General features: G+C 41.6%; 1 long non-coding RNA gene across 1 annotated transcript; it reads left to right on the top strand.

Annotated features, from left to right (window-relative positions):
- Window positions 1-8,247: 8,247 nt before the first annotated feature.
- Window positions 8,248-9,694, top strand: LOC120111535 (uncharacterized). Its single transcript, XR_016398428.1, has 2 exons — window positions 8,248-8,862; window positions 9,566-9,694. It is a non-coding gene; the product is annotated as an uncharacterized LOC120111535 (long non-coding RNA).
- The last annotated feature ends 10,470 nt before the right edge of the window (window positions 9,695-20,164 follow it).

A 20,164-nucleotide genomic window follows, 5' to 3' on the forward strand; every position in this document is an offset into this window, starting at 1 on the left:
GAAGATGGCCGGGTACGCCACCATTGTGAGTAGAGGCATTGGAGCGGCTTGCATAGTTTACCAGATCTGGTTAGCAAGAAATGCTTAAACGTTCGGTGAGTATTGCATGTCACCGAGGCTCGTGGTGGAGAGCGCCCGGACACGGGTGGCGGAAATCAGTCATATTACATCAACAGAAGGGACTTTGATAGCTCGGAATATCTGGGGTTCTCATCCTGCTCCAGCAGTACCCGGTACAGTGTTTGTAAAGATCTGAATTTTGGGCCTGTTATTGGGCCCAAAGAACTGAAGTCGGCAATGGATGCCGACTTCAGTTCGCTCTTCATGTCGCCCCACGAAGACCACGCCGGCCGAACGGCCAGCGGGATCTTCGCACCTCTCCCCCCCCCCCCCCCCTTTTCCCTCTCTTCCCTCTCCCTCTCTATCTCTCTCTCTCCCTCTCTTTCTCTCTTCCCTGAGAGCCCACCCCTCAAAAAAAAAAAAATTGGGTTTTTTTTTCCTTCCTTCATCTTCTTCCCCTTCCTTGAGAGCAGCTGCCGCTGCCGTCACCGGAGCCCCGTCACCGCCGGAGCCGCTATCGCCGTCGGGAAGCCTCACGTCGACGACCGGAGGTGAGAAAGATCGGATTTAAAGGGGAAGAAATGAGGGTTGTTAGTGGGTTTTCCTTCCTCTGTTTCGGGGAAGTTTTTTTTTGTGAAATCCGGTCGGCCGACGGTGGCCGGCCGGGGTCAATCCGGCCGAAACGGGTTCGGCCGGAGATGGGCGAACGGAGGGCCGGGCTTCCCAGCCCCGAGCTCCCTCTCTTCCTTCCTTTTCTTCCTCTCTCTCTCTCCTTCTTCTCTTCTTCTTCCCTTCCGTCGCCTGTGACCGTGGGGTGACCGACGGCGGCTGGCCGAGCGCCGCCGCCGAGGGCCACGGTCGGCCGCCGAGGGCCGACCGAAACCACCAGCCACCCCCCCCCCTCCCTTCTTCCTGTCCTCTTCTTCTTCTTCTTCTTCTTCCTTCTTCTTCTTCTCTTTCTTCTTCTTCTTCTTCTTCTTCTTTATTCGGCCTGGGTTTTTCCTTGCTTTGAGATCCGTGCCTCACTTGTGAACCAGACCTTGAACCGGGTTTAAACTGTGAACCGGTTCCACCTACTCCGTGAATTGGGTTTGATCTGGGTTTGAGTGAATGGGTTTTGATTAGGGTCTAAATCTGAGTCAGGAATTTGGGTTAGCCTGATGTGAGGATAATCTGGTTCATTAAGATTTGATCTGATCTGGTCTGATCAGATCTGGTTTGGGCTAGGGAACTGTTCTTGGGCTGAGTTGGGCCTGATTGGATCTGTGGGCTGGGTTGGTTTGGGCCCGAAATCTGATTTGGACCTGATACCTGGTTTGGTTCAATTGGGCCTAATCGTTTTGGGCCACAATTGACTTGGGTCTAAAGGATTCTGATTTTAGGGTATATGTTTGATCTTGGAGGCCCATTCTTGGATTTATGAACTTAGGAGTTTAAGGGGTTGAAATTAGTTTAAATTATGTTTCTTAATTAATTAAATAATTAATATTTATGTTTAATCAGGGGTTCGTGATATCTGTGGCAGGGATCTTTTAAGCGAACCCAAGTAGGTGACTTATTGCTTTTAAATCGAATTATAACATGTATCTTGCATATCTTGATGTTATGATTTATTCTTGGCATTATGTGTTAGAATTAGAATTAAATATTTATTTTTTTTATAAACTGTTATGTGACTTATTATTGGGAGCATGTTCATGGCTTTGATTTGGAAATTCACGATGTGGAAAATTTATTTATTGATTTTTAAAGACCGCGTGACTATAGTCTAGACCCCGCCAATGGGATGATACGTTGGCCCTGTCGACTTGTACTGAGGAACTGGTTCCGACACCGTGACCACCGGTGATAGAATAGTGGCGGCACAGGGGTGCGTTTTGCTCTGCGGAGCGGCTCAGTGGAGCGTGAGATTGGCACCAGGGGGTGCGGCACAGTGGTGCGTTGGCTCTGCGGAGCGTGAGATTGGCACCAGGGGGTGCGGCACAGTGGTGCGTTGGCTCAGTGGAGCGGCTCTTCGGAGAGTTGTATTGGCACTTCGGTGTAACCATGCCACTGGGTGATGTGGCCGTAGTCATGCGGTTGAGATATTTTGAGTCTCGGATCGGGTTTACAGATTATTGTGTGGATTTTTGGATTTATGAGTTTAGCTGCTTTTATATGCATTATGACATGTTATATGATGACTTTATTGCATGATGTCGCCTACTGAGCTGTTAGCTCACTCCTATTATTTACATTTTTTTTTCAGGTGATGACATGTGATTATAGGGATTATGGGACGGAGTGATCATGATGTATTTAGCTAGTAGACATTGACTTTCCTTTTGACATGTGTATATATTTATGGACATTTGATATGGAAACTGGAATTTATCTTTGTTTAGCTATTGATGGTTAATCTGATTTATTTGCCTTGCGCGCCTGCGGGGTCCGCCCTGCAGGTGCGCGGCGTCTGCTCGCGCCCCGGGCCCCGGGTTCGGGGCGTGACAGATTTATTGGTATCAGAGCTTAGGTTAACGATCACTAGGGACATCAGAACAAAAAAAAAAAAAAAAAAAAAAAAACAATAACTAATGAAAACCCTAGGAGCATAGGGACACATGTGAGGAAATGAGAGTGGGGTAGTAAACTCATAGGAAGATTTTTTTGACTTAACCCTAACTTGTGGTATTATGTCTGTATCAGGATGCCGCCCCGCCGTACTCGTATACCACCTCGTCGTCTGATTGAGACGATGGGAGATGATCCGGCGACTCCTCGCCCAGCTGAGCGAGTTCAGGAAGAGGAGATTGCTCCGACAGTTTTAGACCGACCAGAACAGGATCAGGCGGGAGGATCGACCCCAGTATTGGAACTAGTCAGGGAGGTGATTGAGCTGGTCAGACAGCAGAGGGACCCACATCCACAGCATCCCTCTGCTAGCTCGTCGGATCAGGGGAGGAGCATTGCAGAATTCCGGAAGTTGGCTCCTCCGGCCTTCAAGGGAACTACCGATCCCCAAGAGGCCGAATGGTGGATAGATGAGATGGAGAAGGCTTTCAGGGCCATGGGTTGTACTGAGGAGGAGAAGATCAGATTTGCCACCTATATGCTTCAGGACCGGGCTCATCATTGGTGGGAGTCTGTGGAGAGGGCTATGATGCAGGATGCAGGATATGTGACCTGGCCGGGATTCCGCATGGCCTTCTACTCCAAGTATTTCCCTTCCAGTCGTATCAGGGAGTTGGAGAGGGAGTTTCTGAGTCTCTCTCAGGGGAGTATGACTGTGGAGGATTATGAGGCTGAGTTCGATCGACTGTCACGTTTTGCACCATCTCTTGTCCAAGACCCTAAATCTAGGATGAGTAGATTTGAGGAAGGACTGAGGCCTCGCCTGCGTCAGGGTTTAGCTGCTGTTCACTCGACTGATTATGATGACCTAGTTGACAGAGCTAAAAATATGGAGATCATCTGGAAGGAGACACAGGATGCTCAGAAAGGGAAGTCAAAGAGGACCAGGGACTTTGATTCTGACGGTGAGCGGCATCTGCGCCGACCTATGCAGTTCCGTCCAGGAGCAGGGCAGCGAGTTCCATATGGGAGGACTGCACCGGATCGCAGGGGGATATCAGGAATGTGCTTCAAGTGTGGCCAGACTGGACATAGAGCTGTTGAGTGTCTTCAGACACGGCCTGGTATTGGGGCATGTTTCAGGTGTGGTCAGCAGGGCCACCGGATAGCTGAGTGCCCTCAGACTCAGACTTTTTCTGGAGTTTGTTTCGGGTGTGGTCAGCCGGGTCACAGGATTTCCAGTTGTCCTCGTACTAGATCCGCGCAGAGGCCACCGACTTCTATAGCTCCTCAACGACAGACTTCCTTCACTCCAGTACAGGCTACCCAGTCAGCTGTCCCCAGGCAGCAAAGGGGAGGAGGATCTCGCACCCAGGGACGGGTATATGCACTGACACAGCAGGATGCTCAGGCATCCAACACGGCAGTGACAGGTACCTTATTAGTACATTCTACTTATGCATATGCACTATTCGACTCAGGGGCCACACACTCTTTTATTTCATCTACATATGTGTATAAGCATGATATATTTTGCTCACCCTTGGAGAGGGAATTATGTGTGAGTACCCCAGCTGGGGGTAAGATGATCACCTCACTGATATGCAAGTCTTGCCCAGTAATTGTAGAGGGTAGAGACTTGAAAGCTGACCTTATTGTCATGGACTTACATGAATTTGATTTAATTCTGGGTATGGATTGGTTAGCTATATATCACGCTACCATTGACTGCTTCTCGAAGCGGGTGACTTTCCGAATCCCTGACATTGAAGAGTTTTATTTTGTGGGTGATGGAGGGTGTGTCTCCCCTCAGATAGTGGCAGCCTTACAGGGTATTCGGTCTCTCAGGAAGGGGTGCTCTGTGTATATGGCAGCCGTCATGGATTCTGAGCAGTCGGAACAGAAAATTGAAGACATACCCGTGGTCAGGGAATACCCTGATGTTTTTCCTGATGAGCTTCCTAGTTTACCACCAGTTAGAGAGGTGGAATTTGCCATTGATCTAAACCCTGGCACGGCACCCATATCTAGACCTCCTTACAGAATGGCCCCGGCTGAACTAAAAGAACTGAAGGAACAGTTGCAGGAGCTATTGGATCTGGGTTTCATTCGACCCAGTGTCTCTCCTTGGGGTGCACCAGTGTTATTTGTGAGGAAGAAGGACGGCAGTATGAGGCTATGCATTGATTTTCGGGAAATTAACAAAGTGACTATCAAGAACAGGTACCTCCTACCCCGGATTGATGACTTGTTTGATCAGCTTCAGGGTGCCCAGGTATTTTCAAAGATTGATCTGCGATCTGGATATCATCAGTTGAGGATAAAGGAGTCTGATATAGCCAAGACTGCCTTCCGCACCAGATATGGCCATTATGAGTATCTGGTGATGCCTTTCGGGTTGACAAATGCTCCAGCTGCATTTATGGATCTGATGAACAGGGTATTTAAACCTTTCTTGGACAAATTTGTAATTGTGTTTATTGATGACATCTTAATCTATTCCAAGAGTCATACTGAGCATGAGCAACACTTGAAAATTGTTTTGAAAATTTTGAGACAGAATCAATTGTATGGGAAACTGAAGAAATGTCAGTTCTGGCTGGATCAGGTGATGTTCTTGGGACATGTGGTATCTAAAGAAGGAATTATGGTTGACCCGAAGAAGATCGAAGCTGTAGTTGACTGGAGCAGACCGACAAATGTATCAGAGATCCGCAGTTTCCTTGGATTAGCCGGCTATTACAGAAGATTTGTAGAAGGCTTCTCTAGTATTGCTGGGCCCTTGACTCGACTCACTCGCAAAGGAGTGAAATTCGAGTGGTCGGATCAGTGTGAGAAGAGCTTCGAGGAATTGAAGCGCCGGCTAGTGTCAGCACCTATTTTGACTCTGCCAGTCACGGGTGTTGATTATACTATTTACAGTGATGCCTCCAAGAAGGGTTTGGGCTGTGTGCTGATGCAGAATGGAAAAGTTATTGCCTACGCCTCTAGACAGCTCAAGCCTTATGAAGAAAACTATCCCACACATGATCTCGAGCTTGCAGCAGTTGTATTTGCTCTGAAATTATGGAGGCACTATTTGTATGGAGAGACATGTCAGGTATATACTGATCATAAAAGCCTGAAATATCTCTTTACTCAAAAAGAGCTGAACATGAGACAGAGGAGGTGGCTGGAGTTGTTAAAAGATTATGATCTGACTATCCACTATCACCCTGGAAAGGCAAATGTAGTAGCAGATGCACTGAGCCGGAAATCTTCAGGAAATATTGCAGCCTTGATTACTACTCAGAAGGATATTCTGGAAGATCTGAGGAGAACAGAGATAGAGGTGTATCTACATGAGGCTACTATGAAATTGGCAAACTTGCGAGTCCAGCCTACACTTATTGATAGAATTAAGGCAGCGCAAGTTGATGACCCTCGACTCCAGAAGATCAGGAGGGATATCGAGTCTGGTACACAGTCAGACTTCCGTATACATGAAGATGGCTCTTTGAGGTTTATTAACAGAATCTGTGTTCCAGATAATCCTGGTCTGAAGAAGGAAATCATGGATGAAGCTCACAGTACGGGATATACAGTGCACCCAGGCAGTACCAAGATGTACAAGGATCTGAAAGCGGTGTTTTGGTGGAATAACATGAAGAGGGAGATTGCCCAGCATGTATCTCAATGCTTAACTTGTCAGCAAGTTAAGATTGAGCATCAGAGACCAGCAGGTATGCTACAGCCTCTGCCGATTCCAGAGTGAAAATGGGAGCATGTCACTATGGATTTCGTATCAGGACTACCTCGTACCCTTAGAGGTCATGATTCAGTCTGGGTGATCGTAGACAGACTGACCAAAACAGCTCATTTTCTGGCAATCAAGACTGGGATGACACTGGAGAAGCTGGCAGAATTATATATCGAGCAGATAGTACGGCTGTACGGAGTTCCAGTATCCATTGTATCAGACAGAGATTCCCGGTTTGTGGCACATTTCTGGGGCAGCTTGCACAGAGCTTTGGGGACCACCCTTAGCTTCAGTACAGCCTTTCATCCACAGACAGATGGACAGTCTGAGAGGACCATCCAGATTCTAGAGGATATGCTGAGAGCCTGCTCTATTGATATGAGGGGCTCTTGGGATCATCACTTGTCACTGGTAGAGTTTGCTTATAATAATAGCTACCAGGCAAGCATACAGATGGCTCCTTATGAGGCTCTATATGGTAGGAAGTGCAGATCGCCTATCTGTTGGGATGATGTGGGGGAGAGGAAGATCTTGGGTCCAGAGATGGTGCAGCAGACAGTGGAAAAGATTCAGTTGATCAGAGAACGACTCCGAGCAGCTCAGAGTAGACAGAAAAGCTATGCAGATATCAGGAGGCGGGAATTGGAATTTCAGGTCGGAGATCATGTGTTCCTCAGAGTATCCCCTTCTAAAGGGATCATGCGGTTTGGAGTTCGAGGCAAGCTCAGTCCGAGATATGTGGGACCCTTCGAGATTCTCGAGAGAGTTGGATCTGTTGCTTATAGACTGGCACTTCCTCCTGCTCTATCGGGAGTTCATTCTGTATTTCATGTCTCCATGCTGAGGAGGTACATTGCTGATCCCAGTCATGTGATTGAAGTGGCACCTTTGCAGCTCCGCGCAGATCTTTCTTATGTTGAGCAGCCTATCCGTGTAGTGGATAGGAAGGACCAAGTTTTGAGGAGGCGCACGATTCCTTATGTAAAGGTGCAGTGGAGCAATCACAGTGAGAGAGAAGCTACTTGGGAGCTGGAGGAGGAGATGAGAGAGAAGTTTCCTGCCATGTTCTCGGATTGAGGTATGTTTTAATTTCGAGGACGAAATTTTTTTTTAGTTGGTTAGAGTGTAAAGATCTGAATTTTGGGCCTGTTATTGGGCCCAAAGAACTGAAGTCGGCAATGGATGCCGACTTCAGTTCGCTCTTCATGTCGCCCCACGAAGACCACGCCGGCCGAACGGCCAGCGGGATCTTCGCACCTCTCCCCCCCCCCTTTTCCCTCTCTTCCCTCTCCCTCTCTATCTCTCTCTCTCCCTCTCTTTCTCTCTTCCCTGAGAGCCCACCCCTCAAAAAAAAAAAAAAATTGGGTTTTTTTTTCCCTTCCTTCATCTTCTTCCCCTTCCTTGAGAGCAGCTGCCGCTGCCGTCACCGGAGCCCCGTCACCGCCGGAGCCGCTATCGCCGTCGGGAAGCCTCACGTCGACGACCGGAGGTGAGAAAGATCGGATTTAAAGGGGAAGAAATGAGGGTTGTTAGTGGGTTTTCCTTCCTCTGTTTCGGGGAAGTTTTTTTTTTGTGAAATCCGGTCGGCCGACGGTGGCCGGCCGGGGTCAATCCGGCCGAAACGGGTTCGGCCGGAGATGGGCGAACGGGGGGCCGGGCTTCCCAGCCCCGAGCTCCCTCTCTTCCTTCCTTTTCTTCCTCTCTCTCTCTCCTTCTTCTCTTCTTCTTCCCTTCCGTCGCCTGTGACCGTGGGGTGACCGACGGCGGCTGGCCGAGCGCCGCCGCCGAGGGCCACGGTCGGCCGCCGAGGGCCGACCGAAACCACCAGCCACCCCCCCCCTCCCTTCTTCCTTTCCTCTTCTTCTTCTTCTTCTTCTTCCTTTCCTCTTCTTCTTCTTCTTCTTCTTCCTTCTTCTTCTTCTCTTTCTTCTTCTTCTTCTTCTTCTTCTTTATTCGGCCTGGGTTTTTCTTTGCTTTGAGATCCGTGCCTCACTTGTGAACCAGACCTTGAACCGGGTTTAAACTGTGAACCGGTTCCACCTACTCCGTGAATTGGGTTTGATCTGGGTTTGAGTGAATGGGTTTTGATTAGGGTCTAAATCTGAGTCAGGAATTTGGGTTAGCCTGATGTGAGGATAATCTGGTTCATTAAGATTTGATCTGATCTGGTCTGATCAGATCTGGTTTGGGCTAGGGAACTGTTCTTGGGCTGAGTTGGGCCTGATTGGATCTGTGGGCTGGGTTGGTTTGGGCCCGAAATCTGATTTGGACCTGATACCTGGTTTGGTTCAATTGGGCCTAATCGTTTTGGGCCACAATTGACTTGGGTCTAAAGGATTCTGATTTTAGGGTATATGTTTGATCTTGGGGGCCCATTCTTGGATTTATGAACTTAGGAGTTTAAGGGGTTGAAATTAGTTTAAATTATGTTTCTTAATTAATTAAATAATTAATATTTATGTTTAATCAGGGGTTCGTGATATCTGTGGCAGGGATCTTTTAAGCGAACCCAGGTAGGTGACTTATTGCTTTTAAATCGAATTATAACATGTATCTTGCATATCTTGATGTTATGATTTATTCTTGGCATTATGTGTTAGAATTAGAATTAAATATTTATTTTTTTTATAAACTGTTATGTGACTTATTATTGGGAGCATGTTCATGGCTTTGATTTGGAAATTCACGATGTGGAAAATTTATTTATTGATTTTTAAAGACCGCGTGACTATAGTCTAGACCCCGCCAATGGGATGATACGTTGGCCCTGTCGACTTGTACTGAGGAACTGGTTCCGACACCGTGACCACCGGTGATAGAATAGTGGCGGCACAGGGGTGCGTTTTGCTCTGCGGAGCGGCTCAGTGGAGCGTGAGATTGGCACCAGGGGGTGCGGCACAGTGGTGCGTTGGCTCTGCGGAGCGTGAGATTGGCACCAGGGGGTGCGGCACAGTGGTGCGTTGGCTCAGTGGAGCGGCTCTTCGGAGAGTTGTATTGGCACTTCGGTGTAACCATGCCACTGGGTGATGTGGCCGTAGTCATGCGGTTGAGATATTTTGAGTCTCGGATCGGGTTTACAGATTATTGTGTGGATTTTTGGATTTATGAGTTTAGCTGCTTTTATATGCATTATGACATGTTATATGATGACTTTATTGCATGATGTCGCCTACTGAGCTGTTAGCTCACTCCTATTATTTACATTTTTTTTTTCAGGTGATGACATGTGATTATAGGGATTATGGGACGGAGTGATCATGATGTATTTAGCTAGTAGACATTGACTTTCCTTTTGACATGTGTATATATTTATGGACATTTGATATGGAAACTGGAATTTATCTTTGTTTAGCTATTGATGGTTGATCTGATTTATCTGCCTTGCGCGCCTGCGGGGTCCGCCCTGCAGGTGCGCGGCGTCTGCTCGCGCCCCGGGCCCCGGGTTCGGGGCGTGACAGTGTTCTTCACATGGGAGCTCCCACTTCCGAGCTTCCTCAAGATCAATTTTGATGGGTCTGTCTCGGACAGAGGTAAGCAAGGTGGCGCGGGGTTTGTTATCCGGGACCCGAACGTTAGGGTAATGGCAGCAGATGACTGTCAGCTATTCGATGTTTCGATTCCTGGTGTAGAGTTTAGGGCCATGTGGACAGGCCTTCGACATGCCCGGCTAGGTTTGCGAGCTCGCTCAGTTATCCTGAAGGGCGACTCGGCCATGGTTATCAGATGGTATAGGAGGGTCCAAGGGGTGCGGGTGACGACCACCCTCTGCTTCATGACATCTGGGCATAACGAGGGATGGAGTGGCTTTTCAGGCCAAGCATGTTTTCCGTGAAGCTAATAAGGCTACAGATTGGGTGGCCGCCTATGTGGCCAGCCATACGGATAGTACCGTGTGGACTGGAGATGGAGAGCTGCCTCGGACACACCGAGATATTTTGTTCTCTGACTTTATTGGGTGTATTCATACTCGTTAGATATGAATTACCCGTTCTAGCGAAGAAGAAAAAAAAAAAAGCTTAGAAGCTTCTTAGCAAATCTACTGTAGCTTCTTCATCGCTTGGTAGGAAGGCTACTGTGGCCTTTTCGAGAGGTTGGGAGTCGGCCCACAATTACTCTCTCTTGTAACCGTGCTTTTTTTTTTTTGTGGCCCAAAGTAGGTAATTCATACATTATGTACGTGTATAAATATATTCAATAAAATTAAAAAACAAAAGATCGCAGAGCGCTCGAGACAACTTTTCCTTCCCGGCCCACAAGGTATTACTGGCATGGCTGGCCACATAGGCAGTTACCCAATCCATAACTCCGTTAACTTCTCTAAAAACATGCTTAGCCTGTAAGGCCTCTCTATCCCTCACCATCATCCAGTTATCTCGAAGCAAAGGGTGGTCAAAACCGGCACCCCTCGGATGCGAGTCTGCAATGCGCCTAGTGGCCCTCCCTGCCGGCTGAGCCCTGTGACCCATGCGCACAGGAGGCATATCGTGGCCATCCCCGTTTGTAATACTCCTTGGCACTTTGAAGCCTTCAGGATGGGTTTTGGACGGATACCTCACTAGGATAGTAGGTGGTGCTGAATTATATAATTATATATATATATATATATATATATATATATATATATATATATATATATATATATATATATATATATATCTGTGCGCGTACATATTTGTATATATGTTTGTACATAGGTATGTTTGTATTTTGATATAAGATTTGAGTTATATTTATGTAGGCTAATGAAGTTTTGTAAATTATGACATCCTCCCACCTTTTTCCCTCCAAAATACCAACAGGCTGGGCCACACTAGCTACCAAGATTTTAAATTCGAGTGTTTTATTGTTATCATGGCAACTAAATTGATTTTGATACCTTCTTGTTATGTTATATATAAAGTAACGGAGAAAAAGACAATGATCATTACAACACACTATTTAGCATTATAATGGTATATTACATGTAAATAATAGTCGTTCCTTTTACTTATATATTTGCTGTAGAAATACTTTTTCAAAATTTATTTATTTTTTACATCAACCTTCCCTACAAAAGTTTAATTACATCCCAAAGCTAATATTTTTAACCAATAAAATGTGGATGGAAAAAGATAATTCCATAACACCATTACAACAATCATTATCATAATGGATATTTTAATATAAAAACTGAATTCCTGATTTTAGATAAATAATAACTGGTACAACCATTACAACGGTCAGATGGAGTCCGTTATAACAACAAAATACAATATTTAAAACCATTCTGGTTTATATTAAAGAAGAAACCTTACCAGTTACAGCGTTAAAAACTATGAGTAGGAGTGCAATCAATTCACAACATAAGCTGTTCATGTAGGGCTCGTTTGGTTCGCGAAAAGTATTTTCCCTCCTAGGAATATGATTCCTGAGAATCAGATTCCTAGGAAGAGGATACCTAGGAAAGTACTTTTGACATGTTTGGTTAACCATGGGAAAGTGACTAATTTCCAAAGTGCTTATGTTTGGTTGACCATCCACTTTCCTAGGAAAGTTATGTATAATTTCTATTATGCCCTTAATAAAAATTAGGTCTTTAATGCCTCTTTAATGCTTCTTTAATGCTGAAGGGTCTTTTTGGGAAAAAATAAAAAATGAGTGATTCCCACCTCATGGGAAAGACTTTCCCATGAAGGGCTCGTTTGGTTCGCAGGAAGCATTTTCTTTCCTAGGAACATGATTCCTGGGAAACAAATTCCGAGGAAGAGAATGCCTAGGAAAGTACTTTTGGCATGTTTGGTTGACCATGGGAAAGTGACAAATTTCCAATGTGCTTATGTTTGGTTGGCCATCCACTTTCCTAGGAAAGTTATATATAATTACTATTATGCCCTTAATAAAAATTAGGTTTTTAATGCCTCTTTAATGCTTCTTTAATGCTGAAGGGACTTTTTGGGAAAAAGTAAAAATGGAGTGATTCCCGCCTCATGGGAAAGTAACTTTCCCATGTTTCTCATGGGAAAGACTTTCCCATGAAATGTGGGAATCACATTCCCATGGGAATACAACTTTCCCTTCTCTCTCCTTTGAAAACTCCAACCAAACAAGAGGCATCTCATTACTTTCCCGTTGACCACACTTTCCCCCCTTCTTTTCCCGCGAACCAAACGAGCCCGAAATGTGGGAATCATATTCCCATGGGAATACAACTTTCCCATCTCTCTCCTTTGAAAACTCTAACCAAACAAGATGCATTTCATTACTTTCCCGTTGACCACACTTTCCTCCCTCGTTTTCCTGCGAACCAAACGAGCCCGTAAAGATAATATATTCTATAAAACCATTACAACAATTATTATAATAATAATTACTCTAAATATATAGAAATTTAAATTTCTACTTTTCAGGTTAATAAGGATTATTACAACCAACACAACGGTATGTAACGATTTTGATGAGATCATAACAAGAGAACTTTGCTCGTTACAACGTTCAAAACTATGAGTAGGCAATTCGCAACAGGAAAAAAAAAAAGACCATAAGTCGAACGTTAGCCGGTGGGATCCGAACTATTGATGTTATATTCTTGTCAGTAGTTATAAGTCAGAAGAGGTCCACGAGATCAACGAAAAATACTGTATCTCAGCAACAGCCAAAACGCTGAGAAGTCTTTTTGATATCAATGACCATCATGCTGCTACTTGCAATCAGTTTAGATGAGATTCTTTTCTATCCTAATTATCAGACATTTAGTTTGAAACCATTTAGCTTCTTTTTTTCGCATTTGTTCCTCTCTTTCTTTGATAATATAAATCATCTCTGCTGCAAATATAATTAATTTTCTATAGAAGTTGGATGGCTCCTTTTTTGCCTCCCTTTACATAATATATATATATATATATATATATATATATATATATATATATATATATATATATATATATATATATATATATATATATATATGTACAGTGGAATGAAAACTACGGGGTGTAACACCTGTATGGAATTGAATTAGGACGTGCTCGAATTGGCTTCAAACATTAGATACGTGTCGTGCACCTTGTTACAATAGGACCCACGAAAGCCTTGATTCCTGGAACCCAAGTCCTGTGCTTGGATCCCACATTGACTAGCATTATCACCTGAGGGCCATCATAAGTTATGGTTGTAGGCCATTCACAAAGACACATATGTTGTAAATATTCGCTTCATAGCTGGTGATTTATAGGACAACTCCATCATGGTTGGACAAAACATACCAACCTTCTTGTGCCACATGACATGTTAACTGTGGAAATAATTTTTGATACCATAGTTGGGCCCCAAGAGCTATTTGATCTTAAATGTGATTAAGACTTTGTGGTCCAAGCTAGGTTGCTGCTTTTCTAGTGGTGCCCAATTAAGTACAGTAACGAGCGTTGTCGGCCAAGACGATACGTGAATGTTTTCTTCTGCACCTGATGATCTCTTTCTCAACCATGCTCCATATTTTCTCTTTTATATTTTACCTCTTCTTCTTTTAACGCCCTTTATACAGTCTTCATTTATTGAGTTTCTTATAAGTCGTTTGCACTAAAAGAGACTTTTCGATGTATGAATGATGCTCATGGGCTAAGATAGAAGCAATAATACAGATGAATATCAATCAACTGCGAACTAAGTAGATACATCTGACGAGCCTAAAAAGTCTTTTTTGTTGTTGCTAATCTATCAACCATTTATTGACCGGTAGTCAAATGCAATAGTTTTTTGACAGTTCTAAAACAGCTAGCTATGGTATAAATCAGTATTTTCTTCTCTTAGGAAGAGGATGAAGTGTATACAAATGGATAAATAATGTCTTTTGCATAGCTAAAATCCTGGTACAGTCAATTTTAACAGCACAAAATTTGATTCACTCGAATTTCCACTTATCCATGTAGACTGCATCAATATAGAATTGATCATTTAATTAGAATATACTAATATAATTAATATGAAAATTAAATATGTAAAACTGAAACATACTATTGAATAAATATAAAAAAAAATAAGCATACATAAAATATTTTTATGATTTTATAAACATATATAAATATAGTGTAAATGTAAAACATTTTTATGGCCAATTCTCAAAATTGGTTGAGTTGGAAACTTATCTGACAACATAAAGAAATTTCTAACCCCTACCTAATTTCACTTTTTCAAACCCATGACACTCGAATTACAATAAAGTAACGCCAAGACCTACCCGCTTGGTACCTATTTAATTTATTGAGATAATAAATTTAAAAAATAATATAAAGATGAAATTGCAAATCTTTATATTTAAAAATAATAATGTATTTTTTCAATAGAAGCTTGAGTGTGTGAAAGGGAGGCAGAGATGGCCATCTAGCTTTTATTGAAGATTGGAAAAGAATTACAGGAGAGAAGAAGGAAGATATAAAGAAGTTATATTAGATATGGTAGATGGAACGAGATAAAAAAAAAAAGAAAGAAGGAACCAGACATCTTATATGTCAGCCTTCATGAAAATTTTTGGGGATATTGCTAACCATCACCTAAACTCTAATAATTCTAATAGGATATCCTAATCACATAATGTAGACCAATCATTGAAGATGTGAAGTCTTTTTTAGGCTACGGCCGCAATAATTGAATGCTTGTTAAGAAAAATTCTGAAATTCCATTCTTTCCAACGCACCCACGCAAAGATATAGAGAAGCTGTGGAAAATTTGCCATTATTACTTGACTTTCAAATAATTTGATCCCTCTCTTGGTTCAAAGTGATCGTTGTTAGAAGACTTAACAACCATGTGAATTGTGACAAGACTAGCGAAGAGGCAAAAGAAGGCAAATTGACTCTCCAATTCGTTATCCTTCGATTAAAGAGTTCAGCCACCGTGCCCTTTTTCTCGTTGGATGTAAGTCAGGAAGATAGTGTAAAGCTGTGAGAATATAAATCATACTGCTAATTTTTTGTGGCAATTGTCGTAATTTCTATTATAAATTCTAATCATGATCATTACTTTTATTGTAATGGTAAATTGTGATTTTTTAAAGAGTTTGTCGACACAACCCTAATTTTACTGAAGTTAATATTTACCATCCTTATTTTCCAAAAAAATTATGTTCTTTACCTCCTCTTTATCATATTGGCATGCCCTGTAGATAACTATCATGTTCAAGAGATATAGATATATATATATAGATAGATAGATTGATAGAGATAGAGATAGAGAGAGAGAGAGAGAGAGAGAGAGAGAGAGAGAGAGAGAGAGAGAGAGAGCTGAGTGAGTGTTTGGCTTGTATGGGCTGTTCAAAATTAACTGTGTTCTCGAAAGCACCAGCGAACTAGCCAGGTTTGTCCAGTGTCCCTCTCAAGTTGAGACTCTCTCCGTCAAGAATCATTTTTTGCAAGACAAACTATTCAGACATCAAACTTCGAGACTTCTATGGGCCAACATGATGTCACTGTCTTGAGAAAAATAAGTTGCCAAACCCAAACTTGCAACTATTGCCTCCAAAAGACCCCTAAGCAGAGTAATTCACAAGACATAGCGCATTTGCATAGAGTGGTTTATGTCCAACTTCAAATAGGACAATATATGGATCTTCATTGTCCATAAAGTTTAACCACTTTGAGATTCATATTGAGAGCACCCAATTTAAAGATGCCAAGATGGGCATGCATCTCAAAACACTCTCTCAATACCAGCAAAAAAATTAACTCTCTTTGGTTGATGTGTAAGACAGTATGAATTAGAAAACAACCGGATCACCGTTTGATTTTTATAATAAACCAATATATTGTGAAGTATCATTAGTGGCCTAAAGAAATCTGGATGACCTAAAGATATAATGGAATAGAATGCGAAGCATATAATCACTATATTAATTAAAAGGCTATACCCCATAATATCTCGCATTTGCCGGATTGGGAACCGATTAAACTAAAACGAGAGATGAACAAAAATGTAGTTGGAGAGCATATGAAAGCCATTGATTTGCAATTTTTGAGGTATAGCAGTCATGTCAATGGTGATCCTATAATCTCGGGATAGTGGGATCACGGGCCTCTGGATCCCCTTCACTTACCTTTCCTTTGTTTCCTACTTTTTCCCAACAAAATCCATACATGGATACTTCACTTAATCCAAACAGTGATTCGTAGTTTTCTAATTTACCGTAATAAGAGGAGTGAGGCTTGATAGTTCCATCTCTATATTGTTGTTTTCTCCTCTCTCAGCTTAAGTACAATGTCCCCTCTAGCTAATTGGGTTTCAATGTAGTTGGATTCTTGACACATGCTATCTATCTTACATTAATATAATGGTTTGGACATGATGATGATCATATATAATTATCCTGTGTATAGAGAATGAACCTGAAAATCATATGGATTCGAGTTTCGACACGAACCACATCGATGTAAAAGAGTGCAATCCATCAACCACGTCTTGCAAATCTTAAAATTATTAGACCAATGACTTTGTTGTTGTCTTCATGCATGGCCTCCTCTCAGCAACTGAATTGAAAGGTTAGTATAAAAATCTCACACGGATAAGCTCTTCAATCGTATCCATGCATGCATGTGGTTGGAAATATCAATGATGGCTTTATGATCAGTATGGCAATGCAAGGCATAATTTTTGGGACATGATACCATGGTTGGATGGGAGTCATGGGACGATATTCCTGTAGTTTGTTGTGCTGTCCAAACATCAAAAGCTAGTTTTGAGTAGCTATCCAGTGGATGGGATGCCAGTGTAAAGCACAAGATTTTGTCAAGAATATTCATGAACATAGGGACGTGCACTTCCCTCTTTCGTGCGGTTTTTTGAGTCCATAAGCTGGAACTTTACGTGAGCGGGAATAAACCGGACGGGCTTCATTGAATCGTATTTTGGCCTGTTCAAGATAAGATGTGATATATATGCGGTGCTGTACGATGTCTTCCTTATCCTTACCACGTAGGACGGCGGGCACGGCACGATCTCGAAGTTTCAAACATATGGCAGCCTTTTTTCTTGGGAAATTACGTAATATCGCAAATCTTTGATGGATTGCAGCAGAAATCTACAACAATTTTGACCGAATCTAGGCCACGTCCGATATATTTACATGCAAGGAGTGTTTCTAATATAGCATGTCTGCTGCTTAAAATTAAAATAAGAATTTTTCTCAAGAAAAATTAAATAAAAGCATTTGCTTAAAAATTAATTTTTTATATGTAACTGATAATATTTATAATATTATTTAAATATATAATATATTTAATGCCAAAATAACAAACACTCATGAAAAAAGAGGGGGGGGGGGGGGGGGGGGGGGGTATTGAGAACAAAAACCATCTAGGGCAGGCATTGTAGAATGTTATATAGGGCTGGACTTATTTTGCTATATTTCCTCTAGCATCTATCTTAAAGAAAAAAATCAAAAATCAAATAGAGATGAAATTTCTTCTACTAATAGAGTCCATAAATCTTGTAGCTCAAAAAAAAAAGAAAAAAATTGCACACGCCAAGAGAGACCGTCCATATCATTTTTCTTTCTCATCAAGCCTCTTTTTTGTATCATCTTCCTACATTAATATTATGAAAACTATGTATTAATTTGTTTGGAGATATGTATTGGGTTGCTAGATGATTAAGTATGTATCAATTGGCCATGTACTGCATACTGGCAAATATTATGTTCTAAAAACTATAGATCGATTTATCTAAATATATATAATGGCTTACTAAATGACTAATTTTCTTCTTTAAGATAATGCTAGCGGAAATGTGGCAAAATAGAAAGCTTGCCCTTTTTTTTGGTACCTAACTTATATAATTTTTGTTACTTCTGTCTGCTCCTTATGAAGATTATTATTTTTTTCAACATTGCTGCTTAAAAAAGAGCACACAATATTTATATGGCTTGATCTATTGACCCACATCCACGGGATGCAAAAGTTTCATTATAAAAAAATGGAGATTAGATAATGCAAAATTTTCTCCCAAACCCTAACCCCCAATACATCTAATCTCTGGACCACTCAATTACTCACTTCTTTTAAGATTATTAGTTAGAGCAAATTAATTTGGACTCGAACCGCTATCTTACAAAAATCAAATTAGTCCAAAAAAAGATCATTATTTTATCTTTCTAGTGCTTACGAACTCAAGACATAACACACCAGACCAGCCAAATGAATTAGGTTGATTTGTGTCAAAAAATCACCCTTCTCAATCCACTTGCATCCCAACCCAGAAGCATGAATAACAATTTTGTCAAATTATGCATTCCTATATGATATAATTTTTTTTTTAAAAAAAATAGCCATCTTTCACATTATCTTCTTAAACAATCTAAATTGGTCCTGAAAACATATTGCTCGATTCTTATTGAATTCAGGATAATGTTTGGATCTAGTTGTGCAACATCTTGGATAGGGACGATGTAGCATACCAACCAGAACCCCAGCTCTTGACATATCAAATTTTTAACTATATGATGTTTCAAAGCTTGAACATTTAGAGAGGATAGAGTTCTGATGGTGTGTGTAACAGCCATCTGGTGGATAATTGCATCCTAGAGACTTCTAAAAGCTAATCTTCCTGGTGATCAAAAAGACCTCACTAGAAACAAGGGTCTGATTCCATACCTAATTCACCCGGGTAGAAGATAATAAAATAACAAAAAAAAAAAAAATACACCTACTGATTGATTACCTGTTTACGGAGTGAACAAGGCACCTAAATGGCATTACTCGTACATGGAAGGCTTAATTCACACACACAGAGAGAGAGAGAGAAGGTGAGGTTAAAAGCTTTAGGCATGGGATCAAAATTTCATGTAAAAGTTCCAAACAAGAATGTGAAGATGAGTCCTTGATGTCTCCATCAATCACTAAATCCCCATCAATCAACCTAATAATAATATACCAACCTCAAGTCTTTGTGTGTTTGGGAGAGAAGTGGGTGGTCGTTGTGGAGAATGGGGTCTAGAATCCAGTAAGAAAGGGACGAACGAATGGTATTGGAGGAGAATTCCCATTACACTGCGGTCCTCACTATGCTCCTAGCCAAAGACAAGGCGTAAAGAAGAATATTAGAGAGGAGGGGGACAAAAACGCATAGAATCTGTTTTCTTCTTCTCCTTCTATCACTGCTTAGATGCAAAGGAGAACAACAAAATATAAATGTGTTTGCTTGGAGAACGCATTTGAGTTTGACCATGTATAACTTTGAGTGCTTACTTTTATTTGTTTAGTTGTAAATTATTTATTCTTTTCTTTTTTGGTGTTCGTTTATTTTTTTTCTTGCATGTCAAGTGTTTGCTTCACCTAAGTAGATGGTGATCTCACTATTGATCTAGAGTACTGTATAAGAGTTCTCATGGATTAGGCAATGCCCTTACCAATTGAAGGCAAAATAAATAAAAAGATCTTTAATTTTCAGGGATCTCTGGATGTTTATGGGATCACAAAAAATAAAATAAAATAAAATATAGTACCTTTTTTTGACAAAAGAAACACTATATGATTGCATTATTTTTATAACATTACCATGATATTATACTAAAGATAATCCTAACCTAGAAAAAATAGATGACATGCATTTATTAAAATGATTGTGAAGCTTTGTCTACGAATACCATGGGTACGTTATATCTAGCTTTTAAGTTGAATTATCAAAAGCAAATCAAATGAAAAGATTTTTAAACATGTACATATATATAGAATATTAAAGATTGAGGTTTATTTGTTGCAAGCAATCCTTAAGAAAATCTCTTTTTTTCTTACTAATATCAACCGTTAAATCTTGCATGATATGTCTATAGGCTATTTAAGTGTTACATCGGAG

The sequence above is a fragment of the Phoenix dactylifera genome, chromosome 15 (genome assembly GCF_051530095.1).
Source record: "Phoenix dactylifera cultivar Ajwa chromosome 15, Ajwa_hap1_PhDact_Kaust_v1.1, whole genome shotgun sequence".
Classification (NCBI taxonomy): domain Eukaryota; kingdom Viridiplantae; phylum Streptophyta; class Magnoliopsida; order Arecales; family Arecaceae; genus Phoenix; species Phoenix dactylifera.